The following is a 25,626-nucleotide window of genomic DNA, read 5'->3' on the forward strand; positions in this document are numbered from 1 at the left end:
AAGCATGAAAAGAAACAGATGGACTACAGTCAGTAATTGTGGAACTACAAAGTGATTCTATATGGTGGATTCTATATAAGTGGAGCTGATAACATGGACAGTGAGTGTAGAAACAAGGAGGTGGTTTTAATGTTATGGCTGATCAGTGTATATCCACTGTATATTTATGTGCCTACTTATACCAGTAAGAATTATGTAATTTATTCATGTAAATAATCATGAGAATAATTTTAAAGGAACTAAATCATCTAAATAGGCTTATTTTTGTACAGTATAGAATGATTTCCTGTCACTGTGGGCCGCAGAGCACAGTAGTAGAGAGCAGAATCTGATACCGCAGCAGAGGAGATGTTCAGATCCACTCGATTTTTAGCTTCATTTATTTTTGCAGAAAACCCAGAAACTGCAGCTTCTTTGTTATATTCCTCAACCAATATGATGAACTCTGGTCTGAATGTGGAGTACTGACGATACCACAGCAGGTAATTATTTCCAATATCTCCACTGTAATTGCAGGATAAAGTGACATAGTTTCCTTCCATGCCATTTTCAGTGGTAGAAACTGGTGTAATTGTCTGTGTGGAGATAAAACCTGTTAAAGAGAAAGAGAAGAATTGTGGACATCTTTGTTTATCCAGACCAGTAATGTGAGAAGAAACCTTGTAAAGATCAGATCAAACCATCAGATACTATTTAAAGAAACACTTTAATTCCTATTGTAAAATTTGGATTGATTAAGTAATGTTCTGCTGACAAATATGTATAAACAAATAGATCTTTAAAACATGGTAAATGTGATGTTATTTCTTACCTGTAACAATGGACAGAAGGGAAACAACTCCAAGCAGTAACATGACTGAACTACAGAACCATGAAGCTCAAAGCCTGCTGTAATACATGAACCGTTTCCTCTCAGTAACCTCCCTTCCTAACAATACAGCAGTTACAGTGTTTAGTAAAATGTAGATGGAGTCATGGAGCCATCATGTGTTTACTTTCTCTCTCCACATCTGTGTGCATTTGTACAACTGATCATTTATGCAGTTATTTACTACTTCCTGTCTGCAGAACTGCTTTATTTTGTATATTTATTCATAAAGTCTTATGACTGACAGCTGTGTGACACCTATTAATTGTGCAAAAATAGTGTATAAAAAGTGTATTTAGACAGAGTTTATGTCAGCCACTTATTTGAGCTACTTATTTTGTGATTAGTGAGCTAAATTAAAATGAGTGAGGACTGTGGCTTTACCTAAAATGTCAAAACAGCTCTTACCAGCCAAGTCATGGACTCCACAAGACATCTGAAGATCTCCTGTGGTATCTGGTACCAGGATAGTACAGTGGTACCTTGAAACTCAATATCAGTTTGTTCTGGGAGTGGCGTTGAGTTTAAAAGGCGTTGAGTTTCAAGGTATTTTTTCCCCATAAGTATGTATGGGAAACCTGTTAATGTGTTCCATGGTCCCGTAGAACTGCAAATATTTTAGTTTAATGTAAAATAATAAGGTTGTTTTTGACACATACACTACAAATAACACAAATATAATATAAAACACTGCAATACAGTGAAAAACTGTTAAAAATCAATATAAAAATACAATAAAAATTAATTGTGGAGATGCTTGATCTTGGAATACCGTATTCCTTAGCGAGGTCAGTAAGTGTGCATTCACATGAGCACTTTTGCACTGGCTGTGCAGTTTATTTCTATGAAGTGTGGCGGCGCACAAAGCTTAATGTGACTTATTGTACTAAAACAAGTGAGGAATCTCATTACATTTACCGCATTTAGCAGATGCTCTTATCCAAAGTGACTTACAGTACTGTGACAGTATACTGTCTAAGCAATCGAGAGTTAAGGGCCTTGCTCAATGTCCCAACAGTGGCAACCTGGCAGTTGTGTGGCTTGAACCAGCAACCTTTTGATTACTAGTCCAGTACCTTACCCGCTAGGCTACAACTGCCCAACTACTGCCATCAGTGAAGAGAACTTATGAGCAGTAATAATTAAGAGAGGTTTAGTGTTTCTATGTTGTTCTTTTAATACATGAAGTCACTTTTTTTTTAACAATAAGCGTTTTAGACTCTCTGAAAAGCTGATTCTCTCAATTTCTTACCACACCGAGATATAACACAAGTTTAAAAGTTATAAAGCTGAAACAATTATGCTGCTTTTTACATCGTTTTATTAAAAGTTTCAGTGAGTGTAAGTGGGAATGCAGGTCTGAAATCCCATTTCCAACATTGTAGCAAATGTTGTTTACAGTCACCATACCAAATGTTTAGCTTCAAAATCTGATCTGAATTTATTAAAGTTGTAGTAAAAGAGTCCATGTTGGTTTCCAAAGATCTCCAAAAACAGATTATATTGCAGAAAAAAAATATGTAAGATGAATTATTTGTACTTTATAGTGTCATTATTCAATACATTTGTGCCTTTTTGGCTCTAAAGCTGTCAGACTCTGTCCATACACATGAATATTACCCCTCTCCCATTACTGCACATCTTTCTTAACATTCTTCACCGAGGTGTATATTGAGATTGTAGAGAGACGTGTGTTGCCATCAATGTAACATCATTTACCAGCAGGTTCATGCAAGACAATCCCAGACCTCATTCTGCATGTGCTACAACAGTGTAGCTTTGTAGACTCTGAGTACTTGTGTTTAACTGGCCTGCTTTTATTCCAGATGAAGTTTTTATATCAAGCAAGAATGGGCAAAAGTAGCATTTACAAAACTGCAACAATTAGTATTTTCAGTTTCCAAATTATTATAATGTGTAATAAAGTGTATAAAATGTATAAAGTGTGTCCCCTCTGTGATGCAGAATTTTATTATTTTTATACTTTATGCTATAAAGTTTGTCAGTAAAAACATCTTTGTATTTAATATAAATAATATGATTTTATAAGTCTGTCATGAATCTAAAAAACTAAACCATGTGATTATCAGTCTGTGATCTGTATACACTGGTTTTTGTACAGCACAGTGGAGTTTCCTGTTACTGTGGGCTTCATGGCACAGTAGTACAGAGCAGAATCTGATCCTGCAGCAGAGGAGATCTTCAGATTCACAATGTTTTTTGTTCCATCAACTGTAGCTGATAAACCAGGAATGTTAGATGTTTTGAAGGTTTCACTTTTGAGGATAGAAACAATAAACTCTGGTGTAGATCCAGGATACTGACGATACCACTGCAGATAATTTACACTCTCATATTCACAAGAGAGAACAGTGCTGTGACCCTCTGCTGCATTTACTACATCATTCAGTGGTTTTATTGACTGTGCCAAACTCTTCCCTGCAAATCAGATAAATATGTTAAATGTGATGTAAAAAATATATACAGTCATACAGTAAAATTAAAACACATTGTGTGCTGTGACTGCATAAAAACACTGAGATGTACTTACATTGTATAGCTGAGAAGAGAAGAAGAGAACACAGGAACATCATGTTTGTATTGTGAGAAGTGAAGGAAGGACGGGGTGATTGTGCTTATTTACAGTTCTATACAAACTCCTCCTATTTTCAGTTGATTTGAGTGGGGGATGAAAGCAGAGCTTTACATTAATCACTCACAACCATACTGAATATTTTAATTAAATACACTGTATTCACTTCACATAAATAAATAAAAAACATTCTAACTAATTACTTGTTATATGTGCTGCAAATGGAAGACATTAATTTGTCAACAAATTGCATTTTCTCAATTGTTCCTCTAATTAAGTTGCAGGTCCTGATGCATTTGCTCATCAGTTTTAGATCTGAGGAACCTTACAGAGCAGGTTTATTTTTTACTCACTCACTTACTCACCCTGCTTTATACACATTGCCATGGTGCCACCAATTACATGAAATTACTTTGCCAGCACCCCCTCCCCCAAAAACAAACTTTCAACCCAGTGCAGGTGTCCATCTGGCCCATGCTGCAACCCTGCCAATGTCCTCTTTTTTGAAAACCAAAATATCATCATCCTATATGAAATGGTATTTAATGCAGATTAAATGTTATTTCTCCCTTAATGGAAGAAAGAAAAAGGCAAACAAATCCAAGCAATGCCATATTTGTGCTGCAGAATCACTCAGCCCAAAGACCTATCATTCCTATGTATATGTCTGAACCATTTCCTCTCCTTCCCCAACAGTACAGCTTTGTTACTGCATTTGACAAAAGGTTGATTGTGTTTACTTTCCCTCTCTACATCTGTGTGCAAAATGAACAAACGTTTTTGGTAACTGATAATTTATGCCAAGTTGTTTCTGCAAGTAGAGCTTCTACAAGAAGAACTTTATTGTGTCTTTCTGTGTAACTCTAGACAGTCGTGTTTGTCTAGACAGTTTCTGACATGCTTAAATAAGCCCATCCAGCACCAACAACCCTGCCAGAGTCAAAGTCAGTCAGATAACTTTAATAACATTTAAGATGAAATGTTAATTTCATGTTGGATATGAAAAATAACTGAAGCTCTTCTTAAATTAATCAAGAAAAATAACATATTCAGGTACTTTATAATACTATGTTATGTATTTTTACTTAGCATGTAATTAATGGATTTCACATGATGCTGTAATTATACTTGCAAATAATTCACTACATAAATATTTATTCAGTGTACTTACAGAGTTCAAATAGTAACCTGTATAAACTTCATTAGATATATTTTTTTAATTAATCTAATTAGGTGTCATCCTGTATTTCACCTAATGAGCTCTGGGTTAAACTTTAGCACCCTGATGACCCTAATTATGATAAATGAACGAGTTAAAATATACAGGGGTTGGACAAAATAACTGAAACACCTGGTTTTAGACCACAATAATTTATTAGTATGGTGTAGGGCCTCCTTTTGCAGCCAATACAGCGTCAATTCGTCTTGGAAATGACATATACAAGTCCTGCACAGTGGTCAGAGGGATTTTAAGCCATTCTTCTTGCAGGATAGTGGCCAGGTCACTACGTGATGCTGGTGGAGGAAAACGTTTCCTGACTCGCTTCTCCAAAACACCCCAAAGTGGCTCAATAATATTTAGATCTGGTGACTGTGCAGGCCATGGGAGATGTTCAACTTCACTTTCATGTTCATCAAACCAATCTTTCACCAGTCTTGCTGTGTGTATTGGTGCATTGTCATCCTGATACACGGCACCGCCATTGGATGCACATGGTCCTCCAGAATGGTTCGGTAGTCCTTGGCAGTGACGCGCCCATCTAGCACAAGTATTGGGCCAAGGGAATGCCATGATATGGCAGCCCAAACCATCACTGATCCACCCCCATGCTTCACTCTGGGCATGCAACAGTCTGGGTGGTACGCTTCTTTGGGGCTTCTCCACACCGTAACTCTCCCGGATGTGGGGAAAACAGTAAAGGTGGACTCATCAGAGAACAATACATGTTTCACATTGTCCACAGCCCAAGATTTGCGCTCCTTGCACCATTGAAACCGACGTTTGGCATTAGCACGAGTGACCAAAGGTTTGGCTATAGCAGCCCGGCCGTGTATATTGACCCTGTGGAGCTCCCGACGGACAGTTCTGGTTGAAACAGGAGAGTTGAGGTGCACATTTAATTCTGCCGTGATTTGGGCAGCCGTGGTTTTATGTTTTTTGGATACAATCCGGGTTAGCACCCGAACATCCCTTTCAGACAGCTTCCTCTTGCGTCCACAGTTAATCCTGTTGGATGTGGTTTGTCCTTCTTGGTGGTATGCTGACATTACCCTGGATACCGTGGCTCTTGATACATCACAAAGACTTGCTGTTTTGGTCACAGATGCGCCAGCAAGACGTGCACCAACAATTAGTCCTCTTTTGAACTCTGGTATGTCACCCATAATGTTGTGTGCATTGCAATATTTTGAGCAAAACTGTGCTCTTACCCTGCTAATTGAACCTTCACACTCTGCTCTTACTGGTGCAATGTGCAATAAATGAAGATTGGCCACCAGACTGGTCCAATTTAGCCATGAAACCTCCCACACTAAAATGACAGGTGTTTCAGTTATTTTGTCCAACCCCTGTACATTTCAAGTGTATTTTCAGGTGACTAGAGCTCACAATAATGCTAAAGTTTCTTTATCATACATTTATTATGACAAATCAATTTCAATTACTAATTAAAGCAGATGTAAAAAAAAAACATGTAAAAACATTCACTTCAACTACACCATGTTAACACATAAGAACTGACATGTCTAACTCATGCGTTCGAATCTCATGTCAGCTCCTAGCTTATAAACTCCTCAAAACTAATGTAATAGCGACCCCTGCTGGTTGGTTGATGGTGCCTTCATGCAAAAATTGAAAAACAGAGATCAGTGCGTGGCTCATAAATGTATTGCTATGCTCTACAAAGAATCGGGTCTAGAAGGACAGGAAGTGGAAGTATATTTTTACTCTAAAGTAAATATATGTGAAGTATATTTTTAAAAATGCACTTGGAATACTGATTTCTCTAATTTCCTTCGGGATCAATAAAGTATCTATCTATCTATCTATCTATCTATCTATCTATCTATCTATCTATCTATCTATCTATCTATCTATCTATCTATCTATCTGTCTGATTAAGTGTGATTTAATTTCACTTTAAGTGTATATGAAACATGAAGGTAAATACACATGCTAAAGTAAACTTAAGTTTAATTAAATATACTTTAAATAGTCTCAATTTAGTACACTCACTCACTCACTCACTCATTTTCTTTCTCACTGCTTATCCAATTAGGGCCGGGGGGGGTGCTAGGGCCTATCCTAGTTTTTTAATAAGTGCAAGGCACACAGTAACACCCTGGATGGGACGCCAGTCAATCGCAGGGCAGACACACATACACACACACCCTTTCACCTATAGGACAATTCAGTGTCTCCAATTAACCTGACTGCATGTTTTTGGACTGTGGTCGCGCCGCCTGGATCGAACCCAGGACCTTCTTGCTGTAAGGCGACAGTGCTACCCACCGAGTCACCGTTCCGCCCCAGTTTAGTACTGATTTTGATTTAGATTTCTCTTTTGTTAATTGACAAAAATAAACTATTAACAAGTTTATTCTTTCCACAGCTGCATACAATTCCATACCTGCCTAATAAAAATAATTATCATTTTTTAATTATCATCTGTTTGTTTGGGACTAATTTAAAATGTAAAATGATTATGCATAAGCTTTATAGTTATTTGACATCATAGCTTGAGAACTGAAAAAAGCAAATGTAAAAAAATGTAAACATGCTTATAGCTCCTCCTCTGAGAGAAGGTTTTTGTACAGAGTAGCTGAATTTCCTGCTACTGTGGGCTGCAGAGCACAGTAGTACAGAGCAGAGTCAGATACTGCAGCAGAGACGATCTCCAGTTCTACTTTCTTGTTCTCTTTAGTTTTGATAAACATTCTTGGGTCAGGTGGTTCAGCCTTGGTGACAGCACCCTCATAAATCAGCAGCAGAAACTCTGGTGTTGATCCAGGTTTTTGTCGATACCAGTGGAGTCTATTGAATGATGATTCATATGTGCAGGATAGTGTGATGTTGCTGCCTTCATTTGATGTTAAGCTGGGTTTATCTGCTGTAATACTCTCAGCTGCTTCTGCTATAAAACGTTAAAAATATAGAACATTTATTTCATTCTAAATTCAAAACATTTCATTTTAAAGTAAAAATTGCTATAATGCTTTTTATAGTGAAAAAATAATACAAACTCAATAAAATATGATAGTTATTGTATAACACTTACCATTATCATCAGTGATGAGTAAAATGAAGAAGAGGAGTAACATCATTGTGCTGAGTGTCAGATTCACATCTGGTATACTAAAATTTGTCTCTACTTTGTGTAAGAACATCCCCCCGCTCCACCCCCAATCTACGTGCATTCATGTTAACCCTGCCTTCTTATTTGATAGATTGAGAAAGTGCAGCTAAACATCTGCAGGAATTACAGATGCAGTAATGTCAGCATGAACCACAATACAAGAAGAACTAAGACAGAATGAGTCCTGGCCATTTTTTTTATCTCCAGTTTACCTAACGTACATGTTTTTGATTACTGTAATTGATTGTGCAAATATTTAGTGACTAGGAAATGTTGATGTAAAATTTTATGGTGAAAAAAACTGTTAATACAACAGGTAAATAAAAGTCTAAATTCATCATTAGCATTTTAGATGCTGCACTGTCACCTTACATTGATCAAAGGTTCTGGGTTTGATTCCCAGGTTCAGGTCCTTTCTGTGTGGAGTTTCCATGCTTTCCCAGACAGTTCTCTCTCTGTCCAATTAAGAGTCGGGTTAACTGGAGCTACAAAAATTGCCCTGTGTGTGCCCTGTGATGGACTGGTGACCTGTTCACGGTGTTTCCTACCTTTCGCCCACTGAATCGGACCCATCGCAACCCTGAATAGGATAAAGTGGTGGTAAAAGAGACAATGAATGAATGATTTACAAAGTCACCAGTATACTGACCTTCAACAATTAAAGTATCAATAATATTTCTTATTTATGTTTTTTTGTAAATCCTGGTGTAACAGAAACTTTATAATTTAAAACAGCTTTGAATCTTAGATTATTAAACATGTAAAACACAAACAGTTAGCTCCCTCTTTTGACAAAAGCAGGATCTGCCAGTTGCTTTTTCTCCAGTGTTTGGATTTCCTGTCACTATAGACTGCAGTGTGCAGGCGTATCTTGCAAAGAAAGATACAGCAGTAAAGATCCACTGTCTGGCCATTTATGTAAGGTTGGCAGAATTTGGAGGAATTTTAGTGCGTGAAGAGCAAGAGCGCACACCTAGGATGAACACCTGTTATGTCCAATCTATCAGGCGACACTGTATCAAGAACCGTTATTCATCAATAGTTTATATACACTTTATGAGCAAGGGATTCGTACTGGTTCAAAATTCAGTTGGGCCAATAAACCAATACCTTAACCCTTATTTGATAGGATTATATTTGGAATTTGCTGTTGGAATTTTGTTTGTACCAGTGAAGCCAAACATCACTGCTGCTTGACTGATATGAACATTTTAGAGTAACAGTCTCTGTTCCTTTTGCAACAATGTTGGCATCTATTGGCCCAATTTAATCTGCAAAACCAACTGTTGTAAAAAAAAAAAAGAAAATAATGTAATTTGATACAAACATATTTATCAGAAAACTTGAAAATTTAGAACAATACATTAACATCTAAACTGTTAATAAGATAAGCATTAAATAACACAGTGTTTTACCAAATATTAATAAATATGTTTACTATTACCTGATGCTAGAGTGAGAATCAGTACTACTATGTATTTCCCAATGTGCACTAAGTTGCATAGTTGAGGCATTTCTAAGCACAGAAAGTGTGAGCACTAGGTTCTGTATAAAATTCATAAAATAAGGCCCTAGAAAACCACATACAGGAAGTGCAGATGCTACAGCATAACTACACACATCATCATTTACAGTATGTATTGATCACCAAGTCACTGCAGCAGGCTTTTTGAGTTAGTAGGCTGTGTTGTGAGTCAGTAATTAAAATATTAATTTAATTTCGATTTCTGGCGACCATATGTATGATGTTTCTCCCGAACAGGCTTCTTGATGGCTTGTTCATTGTGTATATATATATATATATATATAGTGAGAGAGAGAGAGAGAGAGAGAGAGAGAGAGAGAGAGAGAGAGAGAGAGAGAGAGATACATAGAGAGATAGATAGACAGATAGATAGATACATAGAGAGATAGACAGACAGATAGATAGATAGATAGATAGACAGACAGACAGACAGACAGACAGACAGACAGACAGACAGACAGACAGACAGACAGACAGATATATAGATAGAACATGGAATAAGGAAAAATAATTAGAACAGAACTGGCAAGGGAGCAGCAACAAAAATTGTTTTACTTATAAAAACAGTTAAGTACAAGATAATGTAAAAAATGCTCAACACATTTAGTCAGTAATTAACTTTATTAGACCCAACCTTCTACTTAACTGCAATGTTCCGTAATGTTAAGGTCACAGATAGCTATTTAAAAACGATTGGCTTCCCTAGTTGTATGAAAAACGCTTTAACTATAACCATAAAAATGTAAACTAACTAACCGCTAGCAGAAATAAAGCAGGCAAAAGTAGCACAGAATTATAGACAAATGCTCGGTAGGATAAATTAACAGTGGCTTCTTCTCGCTCATTCACATGTTGTAACGTGGACCCACAGCGGCCCCTACTGCTCAGGTGCGACGCATTTGTACGAGTCGGGATGTATTTGTGAGAAAATCTGACAAAAGTGACACAAGCGCCAGAACAGTGCCAATAGTCACGTGATTCACGAACCGCATTGCGGAACAGCGTTTGTATTTGTAAAACGTGTTCTATTTGTTTGTGAAGTGCAGTGTATTAGAAAACAGCTGTGCATTTATTTAAAAGTCACATATGCATTTGCAACAGTGGCGTTTTGTATTTGTAAATCACATTGTGTGCGTTAGATAGTCGTGTTTTTTATTTGAAGATCGTGTTGTGTTTGTTTACAAATCGTATCATATTTACAGAATACGTTCTGTTTATTTGCGAAGTTTTGGCACTAAATTAGCTCCATACACCTGACTCCTGAGCTACACTTTGTTTTGTGAAGAACATATTCTTGCTGCTGTTCTATTTTTCAACTTTGTCATTTTTTCTTCCCTGTTGGTTCTAGCCCAGCGATCCATTCACCATCTGGCTTCCATGCGCTCCTCTTGGTTCCTGGACTTAGCTCCTTGCTACCGTGACCCCGGTTCACCTCTCACTGCCACTGCTTGTTCTTCCTCTACCCTGAACGGCTTTGGACACCAACCCCTCTTGGACCTGGACACATCACAGCTCCTCACCTCCCACAGAACCGCTCCAGCTGCTTCCTCAGTGTCCCCTGTTTGAACTTATCGCTATTTTCCCTGTCTTCCTGTATTTCAATAAATATTCATTGCCAACTGGTGTCCTCGACCGCTTTGTGTATCCATACTTGGGTTCCCCTACATTACGGGTTTTCTCAAACCCCACTCTAACAGTACAATCTGGCCAACATGGAACCCGTGGATGCACAAACAGGCGAGGACCTTACTGTGGGCATGGTCCTGAGCCGGCACAACCAGATGTTGGACACCATCACCCAGCGGCTCGCGGACCTGACCCAACAGGTGGCCCATTTTAGCCCCCCAGTGCCAATTTCTCCCGCTGACCCCCAGGTTTCCCTAGGGTCACCCGCTGTCCCAACGGATCCTGTGACCCCAGGGGTCCCTCTGGAGACACCCATTCCCAATCCCGAACCATTTCATGGGGACTTGGACAGGTGCCGGTCGTTCTCTGACTTCCTCACCCCTTTTAAGGTGTCTTTGACCACCCTGACCATTCGGGAAGTGCCTCCGCCCGTCTATTTTCCCTACGCCAGGGTTCTCGGTCCGTGGCGGAATACTCAATTGAATTTTGGATCTTGGCTGCTGACTCAGGGTGGAACGAGGAGGCTCTTTGGGAGGCATTTCAGAGGGGCCTCATAGAACCCCTGAGGGATGAATTGGCAGTAAGGGAGGAAGATCCAGATCTTCATTCCCTGGTCGCTCTGGTGATCCGCCTGGACAACCGTCTCCGGGGTCGGCGCCGCGAAAGGGCAGCCAGGCCTGGTCCAGCATCTCGCTCACCCCCTTCCTTGTTTGGTTTGTTGGAGCCCTCTGGCAGCCCTGTTTGCGCCTCTGGCAGCCCTGTTTGCACCCCCTCATCTCCAATACAACAGCCTGAACCAATGCAGTTGGGGCGTGCCCGGCTCATCCCCGAGGAGCGGGCTCGCCGCTTCAGGACCGGGCAATGTCTGTATTGTGGTGAGGTGGGCCATATTTTGCGGGCATGCCCTACCCGGCCAAAAGAGAGGGCTCGTCAGTAGCCGTGGGGGTGCTGGCGAGCCACTCTCAGCAACCCCCACCACCCAGGGAACTCCGCATTCAGGCCACCCTCTGCTGGCATGGTGGCTCAGTCCCCCTCCAGGCCCTCGTGGATTCAGGCGCTGAGGACAACTTGCTCGACGAGGGGCTGGCAGCCCAGACGGGTTGCCCCTTAGAACCCCTCGATCCCCCAGTTACCGTGTGTGCCCTGGATGGTAGGGTCATTGCCCAGGTCACCCACCGCACCACACCTTTGACCCTTGTCCTCTCTGGTAACCACCGGGAGACCCTTTCTTTCGCCGTTATCAAGACCCCCCAGACCCCCCTAGTTCTGGGCTACCCCTGGTTAGCGCTCAACAATCCCCATATTGACTGGGCCCTAGGACGAGTGGCAGTCTGGAGCGATTTTTGTCATGCAAATTGTCTGGTCTCTGCCATCCCACAGCCGGGGAACCCTACTCGCACTCCTAGCGCAGAAAACACCGACCTATCCGAGGTACCCCAGGAGTATCGTTTCCTCTGTGAGGTTTTCTGGACCGTGCCCAGTCGCTACCCCCCCACCGACCCTATGACTGCACCATTGATCTGTTACCTGGTGCCCCATTGCCTACCAGCCAGCTGTACAATATCTCTCTGGCTGAAAGGAGTGCCATGGAGACCTACATTTCCGACTCACTCGGCGCTGGGATTATCCGCCCATCGTCCTCCCCCTTGGGGGCGTGGTTCTTCTTCGTGGAAAAGAAGGACGAGACTCTACGGCCGTGTATTGATTACCGAGGGCTTAATCTTATCATTATTAAGAACCGTTACCCCCTGCCCTTGATCTCCTCTGCTTTTGACCCCCTGCAGGGTGCCACTATTTTCACCAAGCTCGATCTACGCAACGCTTATCATCTGGTGCGAATCCGGGAAGGCGACGAATGGAAGACAGCATTCAACACCCCATTGGGGCACTTTGAGTACATACTTATGCCTTATGCCTATCCTTGATGCTCGCTCTGGCTGCACGCTTTCTGTCTGCTCTCCGCTTGCTTTTAGTTTTTAGCTATTTTAGTTATTTTTTATCTTTTATTTCTAAAATATACAGCTCAATCAGCAGACACCGACAATAGATCAGCTGGAAAGGCACAGAATTACAGAACTACATTAAACTAGACACTTAGGTAACGGAGTTTTCCACTAGCCGTCAGACTGAACTCGGGCACAGTTATCAGGACTACCATGGCTCCTATCACTACAGCGGGTTCTTCGTGCTGCTCCAACTGCTACAGACTCCTACGGAAAATCGCTGTGCTGGAGACTAAAATGCTCACAATCCTACCTGGAACGGACAGGAGAAATGGTTACAGATCACTCGAGGGTGAGTCAAAATCTAACACAGAACAACCAGCTAAGCTAAGGCTAGACAGCTTAACAGACTTCCCGAAGCTTGACAGAATTCAATCAAAACAGGGGAACAGAAACGAGCCATGTGAGAGAATAAAATCGGTGGCAAAAACTTGGAGCAAAACCAAAACCACAAAAGCAGCAGGTGGCTGTCTTAATGTCTTCCACGCCATGTCTTCATCATGGGCTCGGAAAGCTAAAACTATTCCAAAAGCTAGCACAACTGCACCCCGTGGGAAAATAGCAGGGTCGCAACAAAAACCGATCCCTTTGCTGAATCGTTTTGAACCGCTCAGAAATCTGATCGAGGTTATCCCCAGTGGTAATGGTAACGAAACAAAACCAGCGAAGCTGACTATAAAAGGGGACTCAAAGCGGGCTAGCAAAAACACGAGGCTGATTAAGCAGAGGCCCTTGCCTGACGCAGAGAACGCTCCGAAAACTCTGATCGTCGGTGACTCTGCCATCAAGAATATAGGCAGCAGATCAATGTCTCCCGAATGTGACTGTCTCGGAATTAAATAAGGAACTTCCCAACATCCTCTCCCAGCATGGAGTGATCGAACGAATTATTCTGCACGTGGGCAGAAATGACATTCGCAGAGAGGAGTCAGAAATCTTAAAGAACAACTTCACTGAACTGTTTAATACACTTGAGAAGCTGACTGCTCAGAAGTTCATCAGTGGGCCTCTCCCAGCCCGAGGATCTAATATGTTTTCACGGCTACTCAACCTCAACACATGGCTAAGCAGAACCTGCAGTTTGAAAGGTATGGATTATATTGACAATTTTAATTTATTCTGGGGACGCAGAGAATTTTTTTACCCAGATGGCACCCACCTAAGCAAGACTGGAGTGAAGGCACTAAAGGACAACCTCCATTTTGCTCTTCGCCACCCATCTGCTTCTTGGACTGACTCGACACAATACGTGCATCCTCAACCTCCCTCACCTGCTTTCAACCATGAAGGACCATCAAACATACAATCCCCATCACTGGAGAACACAGCTCAGGCTGAGTTTCTGACTCTTGACGAAAGCTATTACGACCTTCATCATCAGGCAGTGACACAGCAGTCAACAGCAGAGACATCACAGTCATCCTCCAATTTCTTTCTCTCAACAACATCACCTCCACATATGGATTTCACAGAGAAAATGGAGAAACTGGTGTGTGTTGGGACTAAATTCTCACACTCCATCTCAGCCAGTCCACAGGTTTCACCCAAAAAGCGCAGGGCACCCCTTCCCCCCTGTCCACAGCCCCCTCCCCGTTCTCTGAGGCCACTTCAGCACCGTCAGCAGCAGCCTTGTACTTCATCTACTCTGGCTGTACAGAGTTCAGAATGTTCAGCGAGTGCTACTGATAGCGGCTTCAGAATACAAAACAATGATAACACGTTGTGATGTGTTCAGGGTCCTTGCTATAGCAGATATGATACTGACAACAGTTTAGAGAGTAAGCTTGGACCCAGTATGCCTGAAATGTTTTCTATTCCTGTGTTGATTAGAAATAGAAAGAATAGAACGCATTCAGCATATCAAGTCAACCAGTCTAACCTCTTACCTGTACCACGACAACCTCGGGCTGCCCCAGGGGCTCCTGTGGTTCCTTTAAAGCTAGCTCTGCTTAATGTTAGATCTCTAGCCAACAAATCATTTTTAGTGAATGACATAATTCTATCCTACGGTTTAGATTTTCTGTTTCTAACTGAAACATGATTAGCAGAAGGCAGCAGTGCTACTGTTCTTAATGAAACAGCACCAGCAAACTTCAGTTCTATGAATGTGTGTCGAAGTGGTAGGAAAGGTGGAGGAGTAGCTGCCTTATTTAAAGATGTATTCCAGTGCAAAGAGACTGTGCTTGGCAATTTTATGTCTTTTGAATACCTCTGTTTTATTTTGAAGGGTACTCCCAACATTTTTTTTTTAACCATTTATAAACCTCCAAGATACTCTGCACATTTTATAGATGAACTTGCTGAACTACTGTCAGTTATCTCCACTGAGTACAGCTTTTTCATCATAACTGGGGATTTTAACATCCACTTAGATAATAACAAGGACAACAACACCAAATAACTTTTTGGACTTTTTGACACGTTTGGTCTATTGCAACATGTGAAAGGGCCTACACATACTCGAGGGCACACTCTGGATATAGTTATTTCTAAAGGTCTTAACATTTCTTCTGTTATGGTCAAGGACTTGGCCCTCTCTGATCATTTTTGTGTCTTCTTTGAAATGCTGATCACTCCAGATGCTCAAACTAGCTCTGTTTCTGTTAAGAAAAGGTACATAAATGAAAGTACTAGTTCTCGGTTTATGGAGGCCATAGCTATATCACCAACTTTAATTGCAGAGTCAGTTGATGAACTCCTGGATAACTTTAACGTGAAAATATTGACTGTCATGGATGTGGTTGTCCCGGTAAAAGTCATGAAAACGTTGAGCAAACAGAAAGCACCATGACGTAACACAATGATGGTAATAGCTCTGAAAAGAGAATGCAGGAGAGCTGAACGTAAGTGGAGGAAAACTAAACTTCAAATCCACTATGATCTCTATAAGCAAAGCCTTTGTATTTTTAACTCGGAGTTAGACAGCTGCACTTCTCTAAGATCATTAACAGGAACATCAACAACACCCGCACTCTATTCTTTCTATTATTTCTTCTGTGAAATAATCAAAACTATTAGACTGACCATCAATGCCACTCAGTCAAACGATGAAACCATGCTGCCCCTACAGACACCTAAAAATAACATGACTATTATGTCACAATTTAATACAATAGACCCAAACACTCTGGAGAAAACAGTTCAGCATCTTAAATCATCGACATGTTGTCTCGACATACTGCCATCTGAATTTTTTAAAACTATTTTTAACTCTGTAAAAACTGATTTGCAACAAATAGTTAATGGCTCACTAGCATCAGGCGTTTTCCCAAAGTCACTGAAAACAGCTGCCATTAAGCCACTCCTAAAAAAGAGAACTCTGGATGCGTCTGTGTTAAACAACTACAGGCCGGTCTCAAATCTTCCTTTCATAGCTAAGATCATTGAGAAAGTTGTTTACAATCAAGTCAGCAGTTTTTTGAATTCCAGTGGTTATTTTGACAAATTTCAGTCAGGCTTTCGACCTCACCACAGCACTGAAACAGCTCTCGTAAAAGTGTTAAATGATCTACGGCTGAATACTGACTCGGGTAAAATATCGGTTCTGGTTTTACTGGATCTTAGTGCTGCCTTTGACACTGTAGATCATAGAATATTGCTGGACAGGTTGGAAAACTGGGTTGGACTTTCCGGAACAGTCCTTAATTGGTTCAGGTTTTATTTAGAAGACCGGAGTTACTTCGTTACTATTGGCAGCTGTGAATCTGACAGGGTGGCTATGACATGTGGGATCCCCCAGGTATCAGTTCTCGGACCTCTTCTGTTCAATCTTTATATGCTGCCATTAGGCCAAATGCTACAGGCTAACAACATTGATTACCATAGTTATGCAGATGACACACAGATATATCTGTCTCTCTCACCAGATGATTACAGCCCAATAGAGTCACTGTGTCAGTGTCTGGAGGACATCAATAACTGGATGAGCCAGAATTTTTTACAGTTAAATAAGGACAAAACAGAGATTGTCGTGTTTGGCAACAAAGAGAAGAGGATTAGTGTCAGTGAACACCTCAGTTCCCGGGCTCTAAAAACCAAAGACCAAGTCCGAAATCTTGGCGTTCTAATAGACTTAGATCTCACATTCACCAGCCATATTAAAACCATCACCAAAACAGCCTTCTACCATCTTAGAAATATAGCCAAAATCAAGGGTCTAGTGTGCCAACAAGACCTAGAGAAGCTGATCCATGCTTTTATCTCCAGTAGGGTGGACTATTGTAATGGTCTCTTAACTGGACTTCCATTAAACAGTTACAGCTCATTCAGAATGCTGCTGCTAGAGTTCTAACTAAGACGAAGAGAACTGAGCACATCACTCCAGTTCTAAAATCTCTACACTGGCTTCCGGTTAGTTACAGAATAGAATTTAAAGTGCTGCTACTGGTCTATAAATCACTGAATGGGTTCGGCCCAGAATACATCTCAGAAATGTTTAGAGAATTTAAACCTAGTAGATCTCTTAGATCCATGGACTCAGGTCAGCTAGTTGAGCCCAGAGTCCAAACTAAACATGGTGAAGCAGCATTTAGCTGTTAGGCTGCATATAACTGGAACAGTTGTTTTAATTTTGTATTTCCCAAATTGCAGGGTATATTTTACAATATTTTCTTTTAATTTTTCACGCTCTTAATTTTTTATCTCTCTTGTTTGAATTTCATGCTCTCTTAATTGTAACTAAATGTTTGCAAGATGTCTTTCTGAGATTCTAGATCTCAGGAATGTTTTAATGCTTTTAATTAAATTTTTTTTTTCTTATGTAAAGCACTTTGAATTGCCACTGTGTATGAAAGGTGCTATACAAATAAACTTGCCTTGCCTTGCTTTGCCTTGTGTAATGCCCCGGAGGTGTTTCAGGCGTTGGTGAACGATGTGCTCAGGGACTACCTCAACCGGTTTGTCTTCGTATACATTGATGACATTCTCATCTTTTCCAGGTCTCTGGAGAAACATAGAGCTCATGTTCGCCAGGTCCTCTCACGGCTCCTAGAAAACAGACTTTTTGTTAAGGCTGAAAAGTGTGAGTTTCATGTGGACTCCGTGGAATTCGTGCGGTAACAGAGTGGCCTATGCCCACCTCGCGCAAGGAGTTCCAACGCTTCCTTGGATTTGCCAACTTTTACCGGCGGTTCATCCGCAATTACAGCCAGGTCACGGCACCCATTACTCACCTTACCTCCACCAAGATCCTTTTTACCTGGCCCCCAGAGGCCGAAGAAGCTTTCTCCCGGCTCAAGGCCCTATTTACTTTAGCCCCCATCCTCATTCAACCAGATCCCGACAGGCAGTTCATCGTAGAGGTCGATGCATCTGACACTGGGGTGGGGGCTGTCCTATCCCAGCGAGCGGGGCCCGATAACCGTTTACACCCATGTGCCTTCTTCTCCTGTCGCTTATCCTCAGCGGAGGCCAACTATGATGTGGGTGACCGTGAGCTGTTGGCAGTTAAACTGGCCCTGGAGGAGTGGAGACACTGGCTGGAGGGGGCCGCTCAGCCCTTTATCGTTTGGACGGATCATAAAAACCTGTCCTACATCCAGGCGGCTAAGAGGCTAAACTCCCGGCAGGCAAGGTGGGCACTTTTCTTTAGTCGGTTTGACTTTGCTATGACCTACCGGCCCGGATCACGTAATATCAAACCAGATGCCCTCTCTCGTCAATTCTTCACAGAGGAAACCCCAGCCTGTCCAGCAACCATTCTTCCACCCAGCCGGGTCATTGGACTACTCACGTGGGACATTCACAGGATTGTCACCGAGGTCCAGGTGCAGGAGCCAGATCCCAGGACAGGACCCCAAACCTGTCTTTTCGTCCCAACTACAGCTCGCTCTCCTGCCTTGCAGTGGGCCCATGGTTCCTGCATTGCCTGCCATCCTGGTGTTGGCCGCACACTGTCGCTTTTAAAGAGACACTTTTGGTGGCCATCCATGGAGGCAGATGTCAAGGAGTTCGTGGCCGCCTGCACAACCTGCGCACTTAACAAGTCCTCCCACCAACCTCCAGCATGGCTACTACATCCACTTCCGGTCCCAGGTCACCCATGGTCCCACATAGCATTAGATTTCGTCACTGGTCTACCTGAGTCAAACGGGAATACGGTGATCCTAACCATGGTGGACCGGTTCTCTAAAGCTGTGCACTTTACGGCCCTGCCCAAGCTCCCCAAAGCCTTTGAAATGCCTGAGCTACTAATGAATCTGGTGTTTCGTGTGCATGGAATCCCTGCGGACATCGTGTCGGACCGTGGACCCCAATTTACCTCCCAGGTGTGGAAAGCTTTCTGCAGGGCCTTGGGAGCGACGGTCAGTCTCTCAGTCTCTCGTCCGGCTTCCACCCACAGTCCAGTGGGCAGGCAGAGCAAATCAGAGCCTGGAAGCCGCCCTACAATGCATGACCGCCCGCAACCCCAGGGGTTGGAGCTCCCACCTTGCTTGGGTCGAGTACGCCCACAATACCCTGATCTCGTCCGCCACGGGTCTTTCCCCCTTTGAGGCCTCCCTAGGCTATCAGCCCGCGTTATTCTCCGAGCAGGAAGCAGACGTGGCAGTTCCCTCCATTGAGCACCATCTCCGCAGGTGCCGAAGAGTCTGGAAGATCACCCGGGCTGCTCTCCTCCGGACTTGTGACAACAACCGCCGGTCGGCAGACCATCGGAAGTCTGGCCCCCCCTACGCTCCCGGTCAGGTTGTATGGCTATCCACCACTAATATCCCCCTCCGTTCGGTATCCAAGAAACTCTCCCCCCGCTACATTGGCCTGTGCGTCATTGAGAAGATTATAAACCCCACGTCTGTGCGTCTAAGACTCCCTCGCCACATGCACATCCACCCCACCTTCCACATCTCTCAGATAAAACCAGTGGCCTCCTCTGCTCTGCCAACTGGTGTCCTCGACCCTTTTGTGTATCCATACTTGGGTTCCCCTACGTTACGGGTTTTCTCAAACCCCATTCTAACAATATATATATATATACAGTATATATATATATATATACAGTGTCAGGTTGTATGGTCCCGGTCGGGTTGTCAGAGTCAGTCAGAGTCAGAGAGGTTTTATTGTCATTTCAGCTACATACAAGTACATATTGAAACGAAACAGCGTTCCTCTAGGATCACGGTGTAACACGGTACAAAAAGTGCAAGACAAAACAGTGCAAATACAACAATAATACAAAAAATCCTATAATAAATAACTACAAAAGATATTCCTAATTATCCCTAATCTAAACAAGTAATTAGAACACAGGACTAAACACTAAGTGTTAGTACATGATGGTGAATAGATGGTACAATGGTTCCTGAGGTAGTGACATGTTGTACATTAGCAGCGTAAAATTGGCAATGCAGATAAGGTGCCTAAAAAGTAGATATGGTGCAAAATACAAGTAAGGTGCAGAAATTATTGTGCATTTCCAGGAGGTGTGCAAAAATACAAGTAACATAGTCAAAAATGCAAGTAACAGTCAATACAGATCAGTGTGTGGCAGCAGAAAATTTCCGGAGGAAATTGTTATAGTACTGAGTTGAGGAGTCTGATTGCTTGAGGGATAAAACTGTTACACAGTCTGGTTGTGTTAGTCCGGATGCTGCGGTATCGTCTCCCAGACGGGAGCAGAGTAAAAAGTCCATGTGATGGATGGGTTGGATCGTCCACAATGCTGAGAGCTTTGCGGATGCAGCGGGTGTTAAAAATGTCCGTGAGAGATGGAAGAGCGACCCCGATGATCTTTTCAGCTGTCCTCACTACTCGCTGGAGAGTCTTACGGTCCGACGCAGTACAATTTCCGAACCAGACAGTGATGCAGCCGCTCAGGATGCTCTCGATTGTTCCTCTGTAGAACGTGGTGAGAATGGGGGGTGGCAGATGAGCTTTCCTCAGTCTTCTCAAAAAGTAGAGACGCTGCTGGGCTTTCTTGGTGATGGAACTGGTGTTAAGGGTCCAGGTGAGATTCTCTTCCAGATGAACACCGAGAAATTTGGTGCTCTTGACGATCTCAACAGATGAGCCGTCGATGTGCAGTGGGGAGTGGTCCCTTAGTGTCTTTCTAAAGTCAATGACCATCTCTTTGGTTTTATCCACATTCAGAGACAGGTTGTTGACTTGGCACCAGTTCGTTAGATGTTGTACCTCCTCTCTGTACGCTGACTCATCGTTGTTGCTGATGAGTCCCACCACAGTTGTGTCGTCTGCAAACTTAACAATGGAATTCGAGCTGTGCATTGCTGTACAGTCGTGCGTAAGCAGAGTAAACAGCAGTGGACTGAGCACACAGCCTTGGGGAGCGCCGGTGCTCAGTGTGGTGGTGCTGGAGGTGTTCTTACCGATCCGGACGGACTGAGGTCTCTCAGTCAAGAAGTCCAGGATCCAGTTGCAGAGAGAGGTGTTCAGGCCCAGCGTGCTCAGCTTTCCAATTAGATGCTGAGGAATGATGGTGTTGAATGCTGAGCTAAAGTCTATGAACAGCATCCTGACGTAAGTATTCTTTCTGTCCAGGTGTGTAGAAGCCAGGTGAAGTGTGGTGGATATGGCGTCGTCCGTTGAGCGGTTAGGACGGTACGCAAACTGCAGTGGGTCCATGGTGGGAGGCAGTAGGGTCTTAATATGCCTCATGACTAGTTTCTCGAAGCACTTCATGATGATAGGCGTGAGTGCTACGGGACGATAGTCGTTGAAGCATGACACAGATGACTTCTTTGGCACGGGTACGATGGTGGTCGTCTTGAGGCACGTTGGAACGATGGCGCTGCTCAGGGAGATGTTGAAGATGTCAGTGAATACATCTGCCAGCTGGTCTGCACATCCCTTGAGCACTCGGCCAGGAATGTTGTCTGGTCCAGAAGCCTTCCGTGGGTTGACTCTGTGCAGAGTTCTCCTCACGTCCGCTGTGGAGAGATGAAGCACCTGGTCGTCACAAGGTGGGATCATCTTCCTCGCCAACATGTTGTTCTGCGCCTCGAACCGAGCGTAGAAGTCGTTCAGCGCATCTGGAAGGGAGGCATCACTGTCACAGACGGGTGGAGTCGTCCTGTAGTTGGTGATGGCCTGGATGCCCTGCCACAAGCGCCGTGTGTCACCGCTGTTCTGGAAGTGGCTGTGGATGTTCTGGCCGTGTGCGCGCTTTGCTTCTCGGATCGCCCGGGACAGTCTGGCTCTCGCTGTTCTCAGAGCCGGCTGGTCACCTGCTTTAAAAGCGGAGTCTCGGGCCCTCAGCAGTGCACGCACCTCTGGAGTCATCCACGGCTTCTGGTTGGGTCTGGAAGTGATGGTTCTAGTGGTAGTGACGTCCTCAATGCATTTGCTGATGTAGCAGGTCACTGAAGTCGTGTACTCCTCTAGATCAGTGTAATCGCCGTATGTTGCAGCCTCCCTAAACATGTCCCAGTCAGTGCACTCAAAACAGTCCTGAAGAGCAGAGATGGATCCTTCTGGCCAGGTTTTCACCTGTTTCTGTACAGGTCTGGAGCGCCTGATGAGTGCTCTGTATGCTGGAATTAGCATTACAGAGATGTGGTCTGAGTATCCGAGGTGGGGGCGGGGCTCCGCCCGGTACGCACCAGAAATGTTCGTGTAAACATTATCCAGCGTGTTCGCTCCTCTCGTAGCAAAGTCCACATGCCGATGGAATTTAGGGAGAACAGACTTGAGATTTGCATGATTAAAATCCCCAGCGATAATAAACAGTCCGTCTGGATGAATGGTCTGCAGTTCGCTGATGGCTCTGTAGAGTTCGCTTAGTGCTAACTTCGCGTTCGCGCTGGGTGGGAGATACACCGCGACAATAAGCACGCTGGTGAATTCCCGTGGTAAATAAAAAGGTCTGCATCTAACAATAGCAAATTCCACCATCTGAGAACAGTACGCCACAACAAGCACAGAGTCCGTGCACCATTCGGTGTTAATGTAAACACAAACGCCTCCTCCTCGTGTTTTACCGGACTGAGCTGCATTTCTATCGGCGCGATACGATGCTAGCCCGTCTAGCTGAATGGCACTGTCTGGAATGTTGTCGCTAAGCCATGTTTCAGTGAAAATTAAAACACAACAGTCTCTGTACTCACATTGGGTCGTTCGCTGAAGTCTGATACAGTCCAGTTTATTCTCCAGAGAGCATGCATTTGCGAGGAATAACGATGGTAGAGCCGGCCGGCTTGGGTTAGCTTTTAGCCTAGCACGGACCCCGGCTCGCTTTCCACGCTTCTGCTTCCTCGAGCACCGCTTGCGGCGCCCCCTTCCCCGGTCACCTGCTTCAGGTAACTCCGAGGACTGCAGGCCTGGTTCGCGAAGTACGCAGAGTTCATGCAGAGTTCGCCGCAGATCATCTTGGAGGTTGGTTTCTGACTGTTTTCTCAATTGTAGCAGTGTATGGCGGTTGTAAACTGAGTCAAAAGTGGTTTCCATACGTTTATAAACAAAACTGTCCTAAACAAAACTTATAAACTTTTCTGCAAAACAACAAAAAACACCGTTTTTCGACCCCAGAGCGGCCGCTGCGTGTTAACGCGCCGCCATCTTGGATCTACCAAGATCTGCTGCTAATACGCTGCTAATGTACAACATGTCACTACCTCAGGAACCATTGTACCATCTATTCACCATCATGTACTAACACTTGTCTTTAGTCCTGTGTTCTAATTACTTGTTTAGATTGTATGGCTATCCACCACTAATATCCCCCTCCGTTCGGTATCCAAGAAACTCTCCCCCGCTACATTGGCCTGTACGTCATTGAGAAGATTATAAACCCCACGTCTGTGCATCTAAGACTCCCTCGCCACATGCACATCCACCCCACCTTCCACATCTCTCAGATAAAACCAGTGGCCTCCTCTGCCCTGCCAACTGGTGTCCTCGACCCCTTTGTGTATCCATACTTGGGTTCCCCTACGTTACGGGTTTTCTCAAACCCCATTGTAACAATATATATATATATATATATATATATATATATATATATATATATATATATATATATATATACAGTGTATCACAAAAGTGAGTACACCCCTCACATTTCTGCAAATATTTCATTATATCTTTTCAAGGGACAACACTATAGACATGAAACTTGGATATAACTTAGAGTAGTCAGTGTACAGCTTGTATAGCAGTGTAGATTTACTGTCTTCTGAAAATAACTCAACACACAGCCATTAATATCTAAATAGCTGGCAACATAAGTGAGTACACCCCACAGTGAACATGTCCAAATTGTGCCCAAATTTGTCGTTGTCCCTCCCTGGTGTCATGTGTCAAGGTCCCAGGTGTAAATGGGGAGCAGGGCTGTTAAATTTGGTGTTTTGGGTACAATTCTCTCATACTGGCCACTGGATATTTAACATGGCACCTCATGGCAAAGAACTCCCTGAGGATGTGAGAAATAGAATTGTTGCTCTTCACAAAGATGGCCTGGGCTATAAGAAGATTGCTAACACCCTGAAACTGAGCTACAGCATGGTGGCCAAGGTCATACAGCGGTTTTCCAGGACAGGTTCCACTCGGAACAGGCTTCGCCATGGTCGACCAAAGAAGTTGAGTCCACGTGTTCGGCGTCATATCCAGAGGTTGGCTTTAAAAAATAGACACATGAGTGCTGCCAGCATTGCTCGGTCGTCATCCCAGAAGGAAGCTGATGCACAAGAAAGCCAGCAAACAGTTTGAAGACAAGCAGTCCAAGAACATGGATTACTGGAATGCCCTGTGGTCTGATGAGACCAAGATAAACTTGTTTGGCTCAGATGGTGTCCAGCATGTGTGGCGGCGCCCTGGTGAGAAGTACCAAGACAACTGTATCTTGCCTACAGTCAAGCATGGTGGTGGTAGCATCATGGTCTTGGGCTGCATGAGTGTTGCTGGCACTGGGGAGCTGCAGTTCATTGAGGGAAACATGAATTCCAACATGTACTGTGACATTCTGAAACAGAGCATGATCCCCTCCCTTCGAAAACTGGGCCTCATGGCAGTTTTCTAACAGGATAACGACCCCAAACACAACTTCCAAGATGACAACTGCCTTGCTGAGGAAGCTGAAGGTAAAGGTGGTGGACTAAACCCAATTGAGCACCTGTGGCGCATCCTCAAGTGGAAGGTGGAGGAGTTCAAGGTGTCTAACATCCACCAGCTCCGTGATGTCATCATGGAGGAGTGGAAGAGGATTCCAGTAGCAACCTGTGCAGCTCTGGTGAATTCCATGCCCAGGAGGGTTAAGGCAGTGCTGGATAATAATGGTGGTCACACAAAATATTGACACTTTGGGCACAATTTGGACATGTTCACTGTGGGGTGTACTCACTTATGTTGCCAGCCATTTAGACATTAATGGCTGTGTGTTGAGTTATTTTCAGAAGACAGTAAATCTACACTGCTATAAAGGCTGTACACTGACTACTCTAAGTTATATCCAAGTTTCATGTCTTTAGTGTTGTCCCATGAAAAGATATACTTAAATAACTGCAGAAATGTGAGGGGTGTACTCACTTTTGTGATACACTGTATATACAGTGGGGAAAATAAGTATTTGATCCCCTGCTGATTTTGTAAGTTTACCCCCTTACAAAGACTTGAACAGTCTATAATTTTTATGGAAGGTTTATTTTAACAGAGAGAGACAGAATATCAACAAAAAATCCAGAAAAAAAAACATTAAATAAAGGTTATAA

General features: G+C 43.2%; 1 pseudogene; it reads right to left on the minus strand.

The window, feature by feature from the left end:
- The window catches only part of LOC134311253 (uncharacterized), a 98,123-nt pseudogene that overhangs the window by 38,515 nt on the left and 33,982 nt on the right, over window positions 1-25,626 (minus strand).

Source organism: Trichomycterus rosablanca, chromosome 4 (assembly GCF_030014385.1).
Source record: "Trichomycterus rosablanca isolate fTriRos1 chromosome 4, fTriRos1.hap1, whole genome shotgun sequence".
Taxonomy (NCBI): Eukaryota; Metazoa; Chordata; class Actinopteri; order Siluriformes; family Trichomycteridae; genus Trichomycterus; species Trichomycterus rosablanca.